Raw genomic sequence first — 17268 nt, forward strand, 5'->3', positions numbered from 1 at the left:
AACTTGCCCAGAAGACTCTCTAGAGGGAATTAGGGGGCTGGTGAGGAGGAGGAGGAGCAGTAGGTGCTGCTAGGGCCTTGCCTAGCTCCGGAGCAGAACCCTCACATTTTGGGGAAACCCTTCTGTGTGCATGCGCGGCTAAGGAGGGCGTGCGGGGGGGCGCTGCTGCTCCCAGCCCCAGCTTTCTGTGTGACACCCCCTGCTCTCGGGGTGTTCGCCTCAGCCTGGAGCCGTCATTCGGGATCTGGCTGGAGGTCTGGAGCCCTCCAGGAGGCGATGGCAGCAGTTCTTCTGGTCCCACCTCGCTTTCTCCATCCACACCCTTAGTGGGAGTTGGGGAGCAGGTCTGTCTCTGGAGTAGAGTTTGGGTCAGGCTCTTGGAACCCGGCTGGTGGGATAATTTGGGGCCTGGGTAGAAGGGTTGAGTGGTGGAAGCGGGGTCCCAGGGAGGGATGAGGGAAGCCCCTGGGACAGGTGTGTCCTCTAGATCCCACAGCAATGGTGAGTGAGTAGAGCCGTCTTCGGACGCGCTGACTGGCTGCGCCTCACCTTTGGTCAGCCCCTCTCCCAGTCCCAGGATACCTTGTTGAACAAGGGCCCAGCCTTCCCCGCACTCTCCCCCCTCCCCACACTTTTCCCGCACTTTTCCCTCTTGTCCAGTATCCCTTCCAGGGAGTCTCTGTGAGTACACAAAATAGGCAGGGCCCTTCCAGCTGCTATCCAGCTGTTGTGGTCCCTGACTGTGCCTCCCCCTGCCCCCAGGCAACGGGAGAGGAGGCCCGAATTCTGGTCAGAAAGATGAGAAGGATGGGGTGTGGGGGGAAAGGGGCGGGAGGGGGGCCGCGGGAAGCTCGCTGCGTGCCCCAGTTGTGTGAGCATGGGCCTGTGGGAGGAGAGGGGCCTGCAGGTGGCGAGGCCCCGCTTAAGCTTGACAGAGTGTTTCTGAACTCTCTGAGCTAGACACATATGGGGTATGGAAGATCAGGAAAAATGAGAAACGGTTGCCTAAAGAAAGAGAGGGAATAAGAAAAAATTCAAGTCAGGGAGAGCCCGCGCCCCCTCTCCCCACGCCGCCAGGACCTGACCCATCTGTGCTTGACTTGATTAGAATCGGGGGGGAGGGGGGAGCTGAGACCTGTCCCTTAGGGTCCCCAGGGGAAAGGCTGATCTCCAAACCATGCATTTTCCCCAAAGTTACAGAGGGTAAGGGGGGCTGGGAAGAGCCATTCGAATTCCCCAGGGAGCAGTCCTGTGGAGCGTTTCCCCCTTCCGCCTTCCTTCCCTGTGCCCGGGCTCTCCAACCCTCCGGTCTATGCCCACTGGCTTGTCTTTCACGGTTTCCCCCAGCCTTTGTGTCGGGCTCTCCTTACCCACTCGGTGGCTTCCAGCCTCTCTCGTGGCTTCTGACACTCCCCTTCCTGAAAGAAGCCCCCCAGCATCTTCTCTCCCCACCCAGGGCCCTCTTCCCCTAAAAAAAAGTGCACCTACCTGAACGTGTGGTGGAAGACATTCCTTCAGGCTGCATTTGGTCCAGCAGGGTTTGGAGATACTTTTGCCTGTCTGTCCTCTAGTGCTCAACATCCATGCGTCCAACCTGGGCTGTGACCTCAGCAGTGCAGGCCAGGATTGACGTGTTCATGCGGTAGCCAGCACAGCTCCAGAGCACCCCGATCTGGATTCCGTGAGGCAGAAGTGTCTGGAAGGATGCTGAAGTCCAATGAGTGCAATGGATGTGGTGTTCCCTGGAGAAGCAACTTCCTGCTACAGCAAGCAGGGGCTGAGGCTGGCAAGGGAAGAACCTTTGAAGTCTCTTAAGGTTCAAGGAAGGCTCTCCAGGGTTTTAGTGACGTCCTGGGGGAGGGATGACCTTAACTTTTTCAAGTTCTAGGGGGAGTCTGGAAAGGTTTACTACCAACCGTGCAGGACTGACCCAAAAGAGGGGTGGCCATCTCCCCTTTCAAGAGGTCTGGCTCTAAACAAACGGTGGTACGTCCATACCATAGAATACTACTCGGCAACTAGAAGGAATGGCCTATTTGTACAAGCCACAACCTAAATGAATCTCCAGACAATTAGGCCGAGTGAAAAATGCCACTTCCAAAATGCTGCACACTTTGTGATTCCATTTATTAGAACATTCCTGAAATGGCAGAATTATAGAAATGGACAACAGATTAGTGGTCATCAGGGGTCCAGGAGGGTATGAGTGGAAGGAAATGGCTGTGGCTGTGAAAAGGCACCGGGAGGGATCCTTCTGATGGGGGAAATGCTTTGTATCTTGACTGTGTCATTGTTGATACCCTGGTTCCAATGTTGTACTCACATTTTGCTAGATGTTACCACCGGGGGAAACTGAGTAAAGTGATCTCTCTGCATTATCTTTACAACTGGATGTGAGGCTATAATGATCTCAAAATTAAAAATTTTAATTAAAAAAAGAATCCTGACTCATCCACTTTCCTGCCCCATTCCATTAATAATTTCTTAGATAATTGTTTGTTCCTTGGCCAGAAATCTGCTTCTGGAACTCCCTCTCCTCTCCTTCCCATGATCTGGGAACCATCTTTGGGAACCAACTCCAGCTCCATCTTTTGGAGCCTGAGGAACAAAGAGGTAGAGCGATTTCTGGTCAATCCCACAGCAAACCGACAAGGATCTGTGAAGTCCCGCCTTATGATCTTCTTCTCTTCTTTGGATGGGAAAGAAAAGGATGTGATCACTGGGGAAAGGGTGACCAGGGTGTGATATCAGCTAGAGGAGCACCCCCACCCAGCCAGCCCAGACGCAAAATGTGCACATGACGGAAATGTCTTCACAGCCAAGGGCCCCTTCCTCCCGACGAGAAAATCCCACAACTGGGGAACATCTGGATCAAACCTCAGCTATGAAAGCCCAACATCAAACGAGGGTTTCCAAGAGACCCTCCCCACAGGCTCTGGTCCAAGAGAAAATGCAGATCTTCCTGCTTGAAGCTTTTAAGTGTCACAGAACCCCTCAGGTTTGGGATCCCTCCCTTCTCACCGGAGACAGATGTCCCCGAGTGGGCAGGGTTGGGTTTGATGCCCCCAGGGGGAGTGGGAGTGTGCGAACTGATCCTGGTGGGGCTGGGGGTGGGGTGGCCTGGGAGTCAAAGCTGGAATGAGGGGCTCCAGCGCTCCAGGCTGGGGGTGGAGGGAGCCAGGGGACAGGTGGGCCTTGTGAAACGTGCCTCCATCAAAGGTCTGCGTCGGCTCGCTTCCCAGTCTCGGCGCCTCCGGGGCAGGAAAGCGGTGATTTCACCACATAGCTGCACGTAGCACGGATCTCCGTCTAAGAACTTTTAGGGAATGTGGAGAGGGGAGGAAAGGGCAATGGGGGTTTCTCATTTCCAAAATTGCCTGCCCAGGCCATGGAAAATGGGGCCATCTGCTGCCTCCCTCCCACTGCACCCCCTGTGGTGGGAGAGCTGGAGGGGAGGGGTGTGCTCTCCCAAGGTGGGGGAGGACCCAGCAGCTGCAGCAGTGGGAGGGTGGGAGCTGGCTCAGGAACGGAGAGAGGGGCAAGCAGGGGCATCTTCCCCACAGGGTGACAGAGGAAGGCTGTTGTGTCGTGGATTCTAGGAGTCCGTAGACGCTTCCCTCCCTGCCCTCCAGGCTCCTTCCAGACCGGTAATCGGGCCGGCAGCTGGGCCTCCTCCTGGCAGGTTAGGACGGTCTGCGGGAAGGTGGGTTAGGGAGGCACCCCGGATCCAGCTGGAATTTCAGTTCAGATTTGGATAATCTGCCCAGAGCAAAAGCGAGAGAGTGTGCTGGATGTTGGCTCCCTGCCGTGACCTTGGGTTGAGAAGCCAAAGGTTTATTCTTGGGGTGGAAGGCAGCTTTCAGTTGGGAGGGGGGTGGGAGAACAAGGGGTACCACTTGCATACCATTTTGCTTACAGTTTACATACCCCCCCATCCCTTCAGGAAGCCTTCTCTGACCCTTTCCTTTCCCTTTTTCCCCAGAGAGGTTTAGGCTGATGGTACATGGTGCTCCTATATGCCCTTGGAGTTGGTTCTTCCCATTTTACCATATAAAGATCTAATTTTTTAAAGACTGCCATTGCTTCAAAGGTTCCTAGAGCCTGGCACAGTGCCTGGTAGAGAGTTGGTGCTCAACGACGCTACCCTCAGCCGCCCCGCTGCAACCGGAACCCATTCCCCCCAGAAACCAAGGACAACCCCCGCGATGATTCCTCAGCAGCCTGGAGTTCTGTGACGGGCTCTCGGCTTTCTGAGGCCACGAGGGCAGCTCCTGGCTGACCTTTTCCGGGAGGCTTTCGGGAAGGCTTTCAGTTGACAGCCCTTGCGCCCACGGCTGAAACTTATTGTCTGTAAGGCTCACCTTCATGGGCAGATTTACTATTATTTTTAAAATCTGAGATGAACATGTCTTTTTTGCCACACAAGATCAAAGGCTCTTTGGGGCTGGACAACCCCAGCCCTTTATATGGCCGCCAGGGCTGAGCACGAAGGAAGAGTTCAGTCGGTGTGGGCCGACTCTTTTTTTTTTCATATATATGCATTTGCAATTTTATTGGATTTTCTTTCATATAATAAACTTTATTTTTAAAGACGTTTGAGGTTGCGGATTGACTCCTGATGGGTCGATCCTCTCCTCTAAGGGTCTCAGTCTTTGAGGAGGTGGCTTTATCTGGAGTCTGACGACTGAGCTTCCAGGAGATGCCGATTCGGGGATGTCCTGGTATAACGGGGTGAACAAGACACGTGAGGGAGCTCCTGCCGCAGTGAGGCCAGGGCCCGGGGGCCGGAGGCTCTGCAGGCAGAGGGAATCAGCGCTGGAGGGAGTGACCGAGGGCAGTGGGCTGTACTCAGGCTCCTTGGGAGCACAGAGTGTGACAGAGGTTGAGAGGAAGGGAAGGGCTGGGTGGAGGATGGGAAGGATCTCCAGGTGGGGTAGGCTTGGCAGAGGGTGAGGAGGCAAGGGCAGCTCTGCCTGCTGGCGAGGGACCCAGAGTGAGCCCCAGGCAATTGGAAACATTCACACTGCACCCCGAGAGAGCCCCCCACCCCTTCACGCCCCATCCCCCATCGCTTCCCAGGCTCCAGATGGGTTCCTGTGCTTCACTGACTTCTGGGCCCAGCCTGACCTGTGCCCTGGCAACGTCACCCAACACCGGGCTTGGGGCACACCAGCTTTGCTCCACACCCTCGGAGCCCTCTCCCGGGCCAGAGCTGCCTTTGAAGTTGATGGAGGGAAGATTGGTGAGCTGCGGGCTGAGCCTAAATCTTCCTGCCGTCAGTGAGGCGGGGAGGATTTCCACTTTGAGCCTTTTTTCCAGGGCCGAGGTGTTGACACCTTGGTTGTCAAAACCGGAGCTTTTCATCCAGCAGGGCCGCGAGGCTGCCTGAGTCACCGGGCGTCGCTGGGCTGCAGGGCGGCAGCACCGCTCAGCCCCCGGGGAGCCCGCTCGCTGCACTCCTGGAGCACAACTCTAGGTGGTGCCATTCACATAGGATTCAGTGTGCACGGGGGCCTGGGAACGGTGCGGTCATGGGCTGCCATAGTGTCCTTTTGGGGACAGGGGTCTGTCCTCAGCCCAAGCTGGCCAGCCTGAGAACTAGGGAATGTTCAAGTGAGGTCTTGCCTGGAGACAGAGATGGACAAACTGACCCCCAAAATGAAGTCCTTGGGAGGAAGGGGCAGGCACCGGGAAATGGGAGCGGTATCTGGTCTCTGAGAACGAAAGGGCCACGGAGCAGGGAAAGGAAATGCAAAAGTCAATCAGAATTGTCCTGAATCCCCAGACGGAACGGGATAACCCTTGAGTGCCCAGTGGGGCCTGGTCCTGAGCCACGTGAGGTGAAGACGAGGCGGTGCAGAACCCGCGCCTGTAGCCCAGCCTCTAGGTTTGGGCTTCTTGGCAGTGGGAAAGTCCAGCCACCCTGGTTACACTTGTGCATAGAATTTGTAGAAATCAGAACTGGGTCCTGACCCCTATGAGGATCAAGAATTCGCTTCCTTCCCTTTTTGTCCTGCTTAGGGAATGTTTAGTTCATTGTTTAGGATGAAAAATAACAACCAGATGAAGGAAAGAAGGATCATCAGGGACGATAAATAATGCGCTCCAGATGGGGCTCTAAGGAACTGCATCTGAACCAGCACTGTTGCCTCCAGGTGGTCACCTTGGGGGGAGACCCCATTATTCCAACAGGGCTGCCGTGATGTGAGTAATTTTTGTAACTCCTTTTTTTTTTGTCTTTAGGGTGTGTGACTTAGTTTTTTGAATGCTCTTATTGGTGGCAAATCTTTATCCTTTGCTTTTTTGGAATCAGACAAAAAACAATTCATGGTTAATAATGGTTGTCTCGAATATTTTGGAAACTGGCTCTGAGGTCAGTTTTTAAAGAAGACTTTGTAGAAATGTTCTAATCAGTATGGCATATATAGAATAAATGTATGTCTTTCTGAAGTGAATATTTTGAAGGACAAACATTGTTCTTCCATTTTTTAAAAAAGATTTATTTTATTCACTTATTTTCCCCTATCCCCTCGTTGTTTGCATTTGCTGCATCTGTTCGTTGTGTGCTGGTCTTCTTTTTTTAGGAGGCACCAGGAACCTAATCTGGGACCGCCCATGTGGGAGGGAGGCACCTAATCGCTTGAGCCACCTCTGCTCCCTGCTTTGTTGTGCCTCTCATTATGTTTTCCTCCGTGTGTCTCTCGTTGTGTCATCCTATTGCATCAGCTTGCTGCAACCACCCATCGTGCCAGCTCGCTGTCTTGCTTGTCTTCTTTAGGCGGCACCGAGAACTGAACCTGGACCTCCCATGAGGTAGGCAGGAGCTCAATTACTTAAGCCACATCCGCTCCCCTTCCATGTCTATTTAGAGAAACCAATCACAGACATATATCCCATATTGTAGTCTACATAATAAAATAATGCTGTTGAAGTCTGTACGCTAACCGCTTCTTCCTTCTCTTGTTAAAATGCTGTGAATTAAGGCCTTGGTTTTTGCCAAGGAAGGGAGAGAATGGAAGCACAGAGGCTGTGTCTACACAAGACCCAAGTGAAGAACTGGCACAATTACCCTGGGATAATAAAGTTTGAGTCCCCCATACACCCGTCAGTTGCTTAACTGTCCACTGCCCTCGGGACTTCCGGAGGATGTGGGCTGTCAACCCAGCAAAGTGCGCACAGCCCTTTTGTTAGACGGAAGAGTCCCTTCTTGGCCTGGCTCTCTGTCACTCACCTGCACAAATCAGCACTCTCTAAGGTCGAAGGGAGAGGACCGGTCAGTTCAATTCCGTAAAAACGCATTTTTCACAGAAGGGAAGGGGATGAGGTCAACACAAGCCTACACAACAAACTTGTGTATCACAAAGATAAATTCAACTACGTGAAGAACTTTCCAGTGAAGAAGTTTCCAGGTTCTTTTCCTAGGAAAGACCAGGAAGAAAAGGGTGAGATTCAGAGCAGGGATACTGAGGGGGGGGTCTCCGGGGTACTTGCCTGCCCTGATCAAGCCTGTCTCCCTGGGCTGGACTCAGGGCTGGACTCCCCCGTCTCCCTGGGCTGGATGCAGGCGTGCAGGCGTGAGTGTTATGGCCCGGGCCAGGGGCAGAGGGATGGATGGAATGACCTCTGGGAGCCTTCACCAGGCAGAAGCTCAGTGCTCCTTCCGCTGATAGAGCAAGCTGCAAATCAGGAATTTATTAGGAGCTGAGACTCATTTTCCCACCCTTTATAGCCCTGACGACTCAGATCCAAACTCTGGCAAGGGGCTTCCTCGTGGTTTTAATTAGACAATTAATTTTTTATTGGGTCGTTTGATTTCCGGAGCTGATTCCACGCTCCCGCTTGTCCCCCACCTGCCTCCCAGCTGTGAACAGCCAAGGGGAGCGAGGGGGGTTCGGGGAGGGAGCAGAGGGGAAAAACCCTCTCTGCCTTTGAGCTGATGAGGAGTCTGTGGGTGGGGAAGGGGTGGGCGCCCCCCTGCCACCCTTAGCTAGCCTAGCACCAGAAACACTACCCAGAGCTCAGAGCCGGGCTTGCAGAGCCTGCTCAAAGGCATTCCTCGCGGCTCCTCCCAAGCCGGGGGCTAATTAGTAACACGGGTAGGAGGGGGGCAGGGAACAGGGCCCCGAAATACTTTAGCAGCAATTCTGTGGTTAATCATGGCCGTGCTTGGAGGCTGTTTACCCTCTACCCAGGGATTAGGAACCTGTTTGATTAGAAGGGCAGACAGAGGCCATGGCTTGGCTCTGGCCCCCAGCTGCTCGCAGGAGCTGGGCCGGGGGGCGCTGAGCCAGTGGAGGAAAAAAAAAGTGAGGGAAACCTGTCTCCAATCCCTCTCCTCTTATTGATCGTCCAGCTTTCCAGCCGCCTGGCCTGCTTTTGAGTCTTGCTTTTCTCCACCCCTTTCCTCCCTCCCAGCCACTCTGGTTGTCAAATATTAACCTGGCTGGGAAAGGTGGGGAGGAAGAAAAGGGGGAGGAGCTGCAGTTTTAGCAGTGGGGGTGGGCCTGGGTGTGGCAGGGCCCCAGACTTGTTCTCTTGGGGCTATGACTATGCCCCGACTCCACCTGAGAGGAAGAGAAGGCTGGACTCTAGGAAGAACTTGCTTTTGAGGTTGATGGGGGGGATCCGAAACAGGTGGCTCCTTCTCATTTATGTGAAGTCCGATATTTTATTGAGCACGTTGCTCAGAGCCCTTAAAATGGAACTGCTGGGAAAGGACTGTTTCCTCAGGTCTCCTGTTGGTGGGGACATTGTCACTTGCTGTTCCAGCACAAGGGATTCTCCTGGAAGAGTGTGCTCACACACCCTCCCCCCTAAACTGGGGGCCCCAGCCCACATGTGTGCAGGAATGCACACCAGCAGGCTGACCCCTCAGTCAGCTCGAACTTCAGCTCACGCACACAGGGGTGTGTGCACCTCCCTACACACACGCTGCGGAGCCACTCAGACTGCAGACACAGAGGTGGGCTCGAGGAGCCTTTGGGGACAGCTCTGGGCCCTTGCAGGGAGCGCAATCCTCCATACGAATGAACCAGGACACCAGTCAAAGCGGGGGCCTCCGGTCACCCAGCTCCAGTCTCCTTTAACGTGGATGCGATCATGCCAGAGGTTGTGTAGACCCAGCCAGACCCCTCCCCACCCCACTGGGGGGCCGGGCAGAACACAAACTACCCTTGGGGTCCAGGACTGGAAGAAATAGCAACACGTATTTGTCCTAGGTTGTGAGGCATACCAAGAAGAAAGGGCCCAGAGATAAAACGTGCCCCTGAAGCTGAGCGCGCAGACTTTCGGATCTAGGATTTGTTCTGCAAGGAAAACATATATTCGTTTCCTTCTGGGAAAAGCTCACAGTGAACAATCGCTCTGCTAGGACTAGGAATGAGGGGAGAGCCCAGGGAGGGGCCCTCTGCGGACGCGGTCCTGCCGCAGTGGCGGGGACACCCCCTGGCTGGCCTGCCTACTTCCTCCCAAGCCGCGCATAAGGGTGCGTAGAAATCCAGGGAAGAAAGAGACAGGGAGGGTGGGCAAGCGCAATATCATCCATCGACATTGGTGTTTCGTGCGGCCCCAAGGAGGAGAATGAATTCAGACCTTCGGCACATTGGAGACCTGGGGGAGGGGGCAGGGTGCAGTGGGGGAGGTGCGGCGGGGTGGGCAGACCTGAGCTCTGCACCCATTTAGGACAGTGAGAACAAAGGGGCCAAGAGAGCAGCAAACCTCCCTGGGAGAGGCCGTGTGCGTGGGGGGGTGTCGGTGATCGTCGCCAGGGAGAGGCAAGGGCAGGAGAGAGAACAGAGAGAAAGAGAAAATGGCAAAGGAGTAGGAGAAAAGGCAAAATGAAGGCACTGCCACAGAGAAAGAGCGGACAGCGATCCCCACGAGAGGCCGGGAAGCACCTGCACTTGGCGAAGCAGTGGTGGGAGCTGGGTGAGGGAGAGAGCAGCTCGGGAGGGTCGGCCCCCAAAGGCCCTGGCCAGGCTTAGGCTTGGGAAGGTAGGCAGGAAGGCAGGAAGGGGAGGCAGCCGCGGAGAAAGACCCTGCTCACCAGGCAGGGAAGGGGCGGGGGCTGGACCTGCTTCTCCCAGCTCACAGCTAGAAGGATTTCTTCCCCCTGCCCTTCTCCCAGAGCCCAGGGCTGGGATTGACGCGACTGCAGCTTCTCTGGGTCCTGGGTGGATTTGAATAATTAAGTCATCTGGATTCTTATGATTTACCATTTTCAATGATAAATAGACAGCGCCCAAGCCAGCCAGTTGGCAAAACTCTGGCTGCTAGTTATAATTTGTCAAGCTGCCAGCAGATTCATGTTTTATGCTAATGGAGAGAGACTCATTGACTAGGGGGAGGCGGTGACCCGGTCAGCTCTTTCCTCAGGCACCCCAGAGGTCGAGAGGTCGGGGGAGAAAGGCCGAGGCCGGTATGGATTTTCTGTTAGGGTCAGTGTAATTTTATAATAATTCAGCAGGACACATGCTCTTGCATCCACGGAGGGTCGCGTATGCGGGGATATGTTCAGCTCTGCGTGGGTGCACACACACAGCTGTGCAGTCTTTCGGGGCTCAGTGCACACAAGCCTGTCACAGGCACACCCTTGCCACCCCCTCCCCCTTGGCTCACTTGCACGTGCACACCCTTGCGGTCACCTTCAGGTGTGCAGTCACACCAAGGCACACTCACAGACCTGCTCAGCAAGGGGAAGAGAGCACACCACCTGACATCCGGCAGTGCACACCACCGCCTTCTGAGGGCACACCTACCAACCATCCCAAACCTTCATTTCAGGGCTCTCATGTCCACTGATCCCATCCCATGCCTAATGCTCCCATCCTAATATTTTTTCCAGGGGGGAAACAAAAGGGATCCTAGGACAGTCTGTTTTTCAACCAACGGGGACGGGGCAGCTGGAGCTGGGAAGACTGGGGCTCTGAGCCAAGATGCATGGACGACTGTGGTCACAATCAGCTGAACCCAAATCAAACTTTCTTTTCCACTGGTTTATTTTTATTTTTTTAGGAGGTACCAGGGATTGCAACTGGGACCTCGTACATGCGAAGCAGGTGCTCAACCATTGAGCTACACCCACTCCCCACCACTTGTTTATTTATATATTTGTCCACAACACATTGAAGTCCCATACTAGCAAGTCTTTTCTGGCAGTCAGGGCAAACTGAGGTAGGTGGGCTGCTTCACACATCTAGGTACTAAATAGATATATTAATGGAATGCACAGAAGCTACTAACTTCCAGATTAAACACACTGCTTGTTTGCCCTTCCGTTCCCTCAACAAGCCTTTCCATCATCGCTGGGCTGGGTGAGGACCTCAGGGGCTTCCTGCTCCTTGACGCCTTTGGTGTATTGTGAGATGCTAATTTTATACCAATTGGAGAAATCTGGTCTCAGTTTTGACCCCCAAATGCCCTCAAAACAGATCAGTGAGGGGAGCCGATGTGGCTCAAGCAATTGGGCTCCTGTCTACCATACAGGAGGTGCAGGGTTTGATGCCCAGGGCCTCCTGGTGAAGGCGAGCTGGCCAGTGTGGGGAGCAGGCTCACGTGGAGTGCTGCCCCGCGCAGGAGTGCTGGCCCACGCGGAGAGCTGGCACAGCAAGAGGATGCAACAAAAAAAGACACAGAGGAGAGACAATAAGAGACGCAGCAGACCAGGGAGCTGAGGTGGTGCAAGAGAATAATTGCCTCTTCCTACTCCAGAAGGTTCCAGGATCAGTTCCCAGAGCCACCTAATGAGAATACAAGCAGACACACACAGCGAAGGGACCCAGAGCAGAAAATGGAGAGAGGGGGTAAAAATAAATAAAATCTTTGAAAAAAAAAAAAAAAACCCAAAACAGATCAGTGAGCAATGCAGGACTGAGGAAGAAGCATTTGCCCTTCCTCCTGCCAGAAGAGGATTTGAATTTGCTTTGGATAGCTCCTATGCAGGGCTGGAAGCTGCAGTGCATCTGGATCCGCAGCTCTGCAGGTGGTGGGGGCACGGGGAGGGGTCTGAGTTCCCCTGTTATCCATCAACCCCACGACTGCAGACAGAACAGAGCATCGGGGCTGAGGCAGGCACGAAGCCCAAAGCAGGCGCCCCTTCCAGCGGCAGGCTCCAGGACGCAGCTGCAGCCGTTGGCTCTGCCCGCTGAGATGCCGGATCCCGAGAGAGCTGCTGGGTTCCTTCCACCCTGCAAGGGTGGAGCGAGGAGGCTGCTCTCGGCAGACCGTCTGCATGACCTCCACTGAGGCCTGGCAGTGTGCCCGCCTTATCCGGGTGTTCCCTGGAGAGACAGCCAAGGGCGAGAATTGCCCGGCCGCCCCATCCCAGGGGAAGAGGACCCCTAAACACTCGGGAAATAGGGAAATAGGCCTTGCCTGTTTAAGAGGACGCTCTGGCCCGGCATCCCTGAGCTCATGGCCCCGCACTAAGGTGAGCTCCCCAGGCCCTCACTCACCCTAGGAGGAAAAAGACAGCCTGGCTGCTCTAGCAGCTCCACTCCCAGGGCAGGGCAGGCGCAGGGCAGGCAGACTGTGGCTTGTAGATGGAGGGGGGTTCTGGGGTTAGCCAAGGGGAGGACAAAGGTCACAGTCATCCTGCACCGAGTGAGCAAAGCTTACTCCCTGTTTTGTCCCTCATCTTCCAATCCTGAGATTTGCATTCAGGTAGGGAACTCTGGCGGGAAGGGTGCCTATTGGCTAGCCTCAATGTCTAGGGCGAAGCCTTCTGGGATACAAAGGTAGCCCAGAGCCCAGCTTGGACGAGATGAAAAGGGGAGGAGAGAAAGGAAATAAAGAGAGGAAGGAAAGGTGGAAAGAGAGTTAGACAGGGAGGGCGATAAATGAAGGAAGAAAAGTACTGGAGAAAAGAGGGGAGGAAAAGCTTACAAAGCCATCCCAGGAAGCGCTGGGCTGGAGACCTCCCTGGGAGGGAATTGCAAGGTTCACTATGATTGTGTCTGTCCTCAAGGGTCACACTGCCCTTGGAAGACCTGGTTGACCTCCTGACCTGCCCAGGATCCCACCTGGGAGACAAAGAAATGATCTAATTGGGTTTAAAAACTCTGAATGAAACTGGGCTGTTGCAGCCGGAGAACACAGTCAGGGCAGGGGTGCAGCTCCATCACACCCACATACCTACAACTCTGATCCGTGCCCTCCACACACACACACACGTGCCTAACTACAGACACACCCGCCAGCCTCCAGCTCCCGGTCCACCCCCTCTACAGGCTGAACCCAAAGCCGCTCTGCCATCGTTCTCTTCGTGCATCTGAGTTCACTGAGATAGACTTCACACCGAGGGTCCACTTGCCATGTTGGGAATGTCCTCGTTCCCTTTCAAGCTGAGCCAGGGTTTGGCTCTTCCAGCCAGGGTTTGGCTCTTCCAGCCGAGCTCTTTACAGATGAATCCAACCCCTTCTGGCACAGAGGAACCCCTCGCCCGGGAAGGTTGTTTCCTGGGGCGGGGGTGGAGACAAGGCTGGAAGGAAATGAAGATGCCCCCTTCCAAAGGAGAGCAGGCCTGATCTTCACCCCGCCTCACCAGCAGACCTACAGGCTGGGGAGAGAAAACCCTGCAGTGCGAAGGGCTTACTTGAAGATGATCAGACTGAGGCCCCAGGCCACAGAGCCAGAGCACAGCAGCCAAGCCGGCTGGTCTCTAGGCAGCTTCTGCCAGAAGCGTCAGGCTGGGGGCACTGGCGGCTGCTGCTGCGGGGACAGAGCCCGGGAGCGGGGACACGGGGCAGTGGGTGACCAGCCCCTTCCTGCCCCTTCTTCACTCAGAGCTTGAGGGCGTGTGGGGGAGCTGCAAGGCCAAGGCCAGCTCGACAGTCAGCACGGTGCTGCAGGAAAATTCCTCCAGCTGGGTCGGCTGCTTGGTGGAGAAGCTGGATCTCAGGGACCTGACCTCTGCCTCTGCTGCCCTGGTCGCGGCCAGTCACTGTCGCTGGGCTGGGCACCGGGCGTGGTGGTGGTGAGTCAGGGCCCAGGCCGCTCCAGTTGAGGGGGCCCGGGTACCTGGCAGGCCCTGCCACTGTCCCGCCCCCCGTCTCCCCCTTTGTGCCCCCCCCACCCCGGCCTCTTCAAACACCCTCCACACCTCCCCTTCTCCCTCTGGGCTCCTCTGGAATAGGGATCCTCTTTCGGTTAACCCATTTTCTTTCTTTCTTTTTTTGTCTCGTTCTTTCTCTTTTCTCTTTATCTGTCTTTATTTCTCCTTTTCCTTCCTTCTTTTGCTTTCTTTCTGCCCCAGTTTCACTTTTTTCTCCTTATATTTTTCCTTTCCTTCACCATTCTTCCCTTCTTTGCTTTTCTCCCTCTTTCCTTTATTTTCATCACTTTCCTTCTTTTCTACTGATCTTCCTTCTGTTTTTCTTTCACATCCCTTTCTTTTCTTCTCTTCTTTTACTCCTAGATCCTTCCTTCATTTTCTTTCTCTTTCCCCATTTTTCTTATTAAAAAAAATACCTAACCCTGCTTCCCAGTTCTGCCCTTTATCAATATCACTTTTGTGTTCATCTCTCTCCCACCCTGCCCCCGTCCACAGCATCTTTTCCTATCTCCAGTTTTTTTCTCTCTTTGTTGCACTGAATTTTTCCAGCTCTTTGCTTCTTTCCATCTTCCTTTGTTACTAAATCCTCTCTTTGCAGTAGACATATGGCATAAAGCTGTCCCAGCCCCTCAGGGTTTCTGTCCTGTGTCAGCCCATCTTCCAGGCCATTCTTTCTCAAGCCCCCTCAACGTGGGGCGCAACCCCAAGGGGCTAAGAATGGGACTGTCTCCCCGAGTTAAAATGTCAGGGCTGAGCCCACAATTCCCCAGTGCGGGCTCGAGGGGGAGAGCCTTGTCAGACCGCTGCCTCTTCATCAGCCCTAAGAAGAGAGAGAGAGAAAAGAAAGCGACAACCCCACAGAAATGTGACGAGATGTTGAGAGAGGGGAGCGCTGGTTACTAGGAAGGGTTTGTCTAGAGGGGGAAGAAGCCAAGTCCAGAACCAGCCGCCTAGAACCCCCTCCCAGAGCACCCAGAGCCGGGGCAGGGCCCAGAGGGCAGCCCCCACAGCTCTCCTGTTGGCGTTGGGACGGGGAGTGCTGGGGCCTTCCATCCAACAACTCTGGGATGGGGTGAAAGAAAAGGGCCTAGAATGGTTTTGAGCATCAGGTGCCCCTGGACACGTCCCTCTGAAAGAACAAGTCGTCTGGCGACTACACCAGAGTCTCTTTGGACTGTGAGGCCGTGGCCCTCCCAGCCAGGCCGGCTCGATCCCGCGGCTGCGGTGCCAGCAGGTGCTGGGCGGCCGCTGGGCCGCGGGCGGAAAAACCTCGCGAGCGGCGAAAACAAAAGCCGGGTGGATTCGCCGCTCCCGGCCCAGCAGCGCAGGGACCAGGGACAGCACGCGCGGGACGTGAGGACCTGCTCTCCTGGGATCCGCAGCTCCTCCCGGCCCCCTCCAGGAAGCGGTCCCGGGGGCCGGTGCCGCCTGCCGCCTGCCCTGCTCCGCCAGCCCGGGGGTCCCCGGGAGCACCCCGGCCCGGAAGCCTCAGGCGCAGCGCTGACCCCCTACCCCGGGGAGTTCACCCCGGAGGGGTCTCCCCACCCAGGCACCCCGCCGGGCGCCGGAGTTCTCCAGGCCCCGCCCGCGCACCTGCAGCGGCCTCGGCGCTCCCGGCTCGCCAAGATCTCCCCGCAGGCCCGCCCCGCCCCCACCCCAGCGCGACCCCCGCCCCCACTCTCGTCGCGGTGTCCCCAAGTGCAGCCGCGCCTCCGCCCACGGCTGCCTTTGGAAGACGCTTCCCCATCCTTCTCCCGGGGCAGTCTCAGCCAGGGCACTGGGAGGGAGGGGAGCTCGTTTCCCGCAACTCTAGGGAAGGTTGGGTTGTGCTGGGGTGGGGACCAGGGGAGGCACTCCCCGACTCCATTTTTGGGAAATGGGTCTCTGTCAGACTGGATTAAAAAAAAAAAAGATATTTGGCAGTTGTTCCTTTCTCGGGTCCCTTAAAATAAGCGAAAGGCCCGGGGGCAGCGGAGACTGAGACTTGGGACCCAGTCCCCATCCCGGCAGCGCCAGAAACTCTGCGACTTTCCGCTAGGACTTCTCCCCGTTTGCGCCGAGACCCCTTGGGGGATCTCCAAGCGTCTCCAAGCTTGCTGGGGTGAGGGGTTTGGGACCCGGGCCGGCTTCTACTCTGGTAATCAGCGGCGACTGGGAAAGCAGCAAAGCCATCCTCCCCGCAGCCCCCGCCGCCGAGCCCCTCCCCGCGTTAACCCTCAAAACCTCGGCTCCGCTCTCTTCCCCATCTCCCTTCAAAAAACTTTTCTGAAGTTCCCGCAAATTGCGTCTGGGGAAAGAAGTAATCTCCTTAGACTCTTGGGAGCCCTAGTTTCTCCCTTTCTCCTAAGTCTCGGAGCAACCCCCTTCCTCCCGCGCCCCCGCCCCCCGTCCCCGCCAGCTGCCATCGGAGTCCAGGGGCTCAGGCGGGCAGAGCTACTCCGGCCCCACGCGTCTGACAGACGCCCACTCCCAGCCCGCTTTGCTCCCAGAGGGTGGGCAGCTCAGGGGCTGCCGGCAGGAGAATCAGGATGGGGTAAGGAGGGAAAGAGACCGAGAGCTGGGGAGACATTCTTTTCCAGCTAAAGCGCACGCCTCCTGGGCACGGCTCACCTGCTCGGGACGGCTCCTCTTGATTTTCATCCACTCAAAAGTTTGTGCTCTCAAACGATCCCAGGAGCTCGGCCCTGGGAGGGCGCCCTGAGGGCGCAGGCCCCTGAGCCAGAGCGGGCCCGGGGGAAGCAGGGCTCGGTGCCCCTTTCCCCAAACTGGAGGCCGGAGCAGGGCCCGGGAAAGGGCGCAGTCAGGGCCGGGGCCAGGGGCCCGCCGCGAGCCCGCGGCCGAGTGCGCGCCAGAGGGAGCCGCCGGCGGGGCGGGGCGAGCCGGGGAGCGCGGAGGAGAGGGCCCTCGGTCCCTCGCGACGTCTCCTGCTGCCTCCAGTTCTCTGCCCTCCCGGGTGTGCCCCAGCCCACATTCCCTCGACCCCTTCTGGGGCGGCGCTCAGGGCTCCCCCAGGGCGGAGAGGGAGGGGAGGCGGCGAAGAGCGGCCCCTTCCCGGCCCTCCCCAAGGCCCCGCGCCACCGTCCCCCCCTCCCCCCAGAGGCAAGGGACAGACGGAGAATTGCAACAAAAAATTCGATCGATGGGTACGAAGGACCACGTGGTCCGAGGCTGGCCAATGACCAGGCCGCCCGGGATGAGCTAATAATGGGAGCAATTTG

General features: G+C 56.2%; 1 long non-coding RNA gene across 2 annotated transcripts; it reads right to left on the bottom strand.

The window, feature by feature from the left end:
• Nucleotides 1-4415: 4415 nt before the first annotated feature.
• LOC131280573 (uncharacterized) lies at nucleotides 4416-17121 on the bottom strand. 2 transcript variants are annotated; one of them, XR_009188217.1, is made up of 3 exons: nucleotides 16661-17121; nucleotides 7232-14870; nucleotides 4416-4718 (listed from the first exon to the last, which is right to left on the bottom strand). It is a non-coding gene; the product is annotated as an uncharacterized lncRNA (long non-coding RNA). The 2 variants fall into 2 exon arrangements; XR_009188219.2 differs by lacking the exon at nucleotides 4416-4718 and adding an exon at nucleotides 6485-6861.
• Between the last annotated feature and the right edge of the window lie 147 nt (nucleotides 17122-17268).

Source organism: Dasypus novemcinctus, chromosome 12 (assembly GCF_030445035.2).
Source record: "Dasypus novemcinctus isolate mDasNov1 chromosome 12, mDasNov1.1.hap2, whole genome shotgun sequence".
NCBI lineage: Eukaryota > Metazoa > Chordata > Mammalia > Cingulata > Dasypodidae > Dasypus > Dasypus novemcinctus.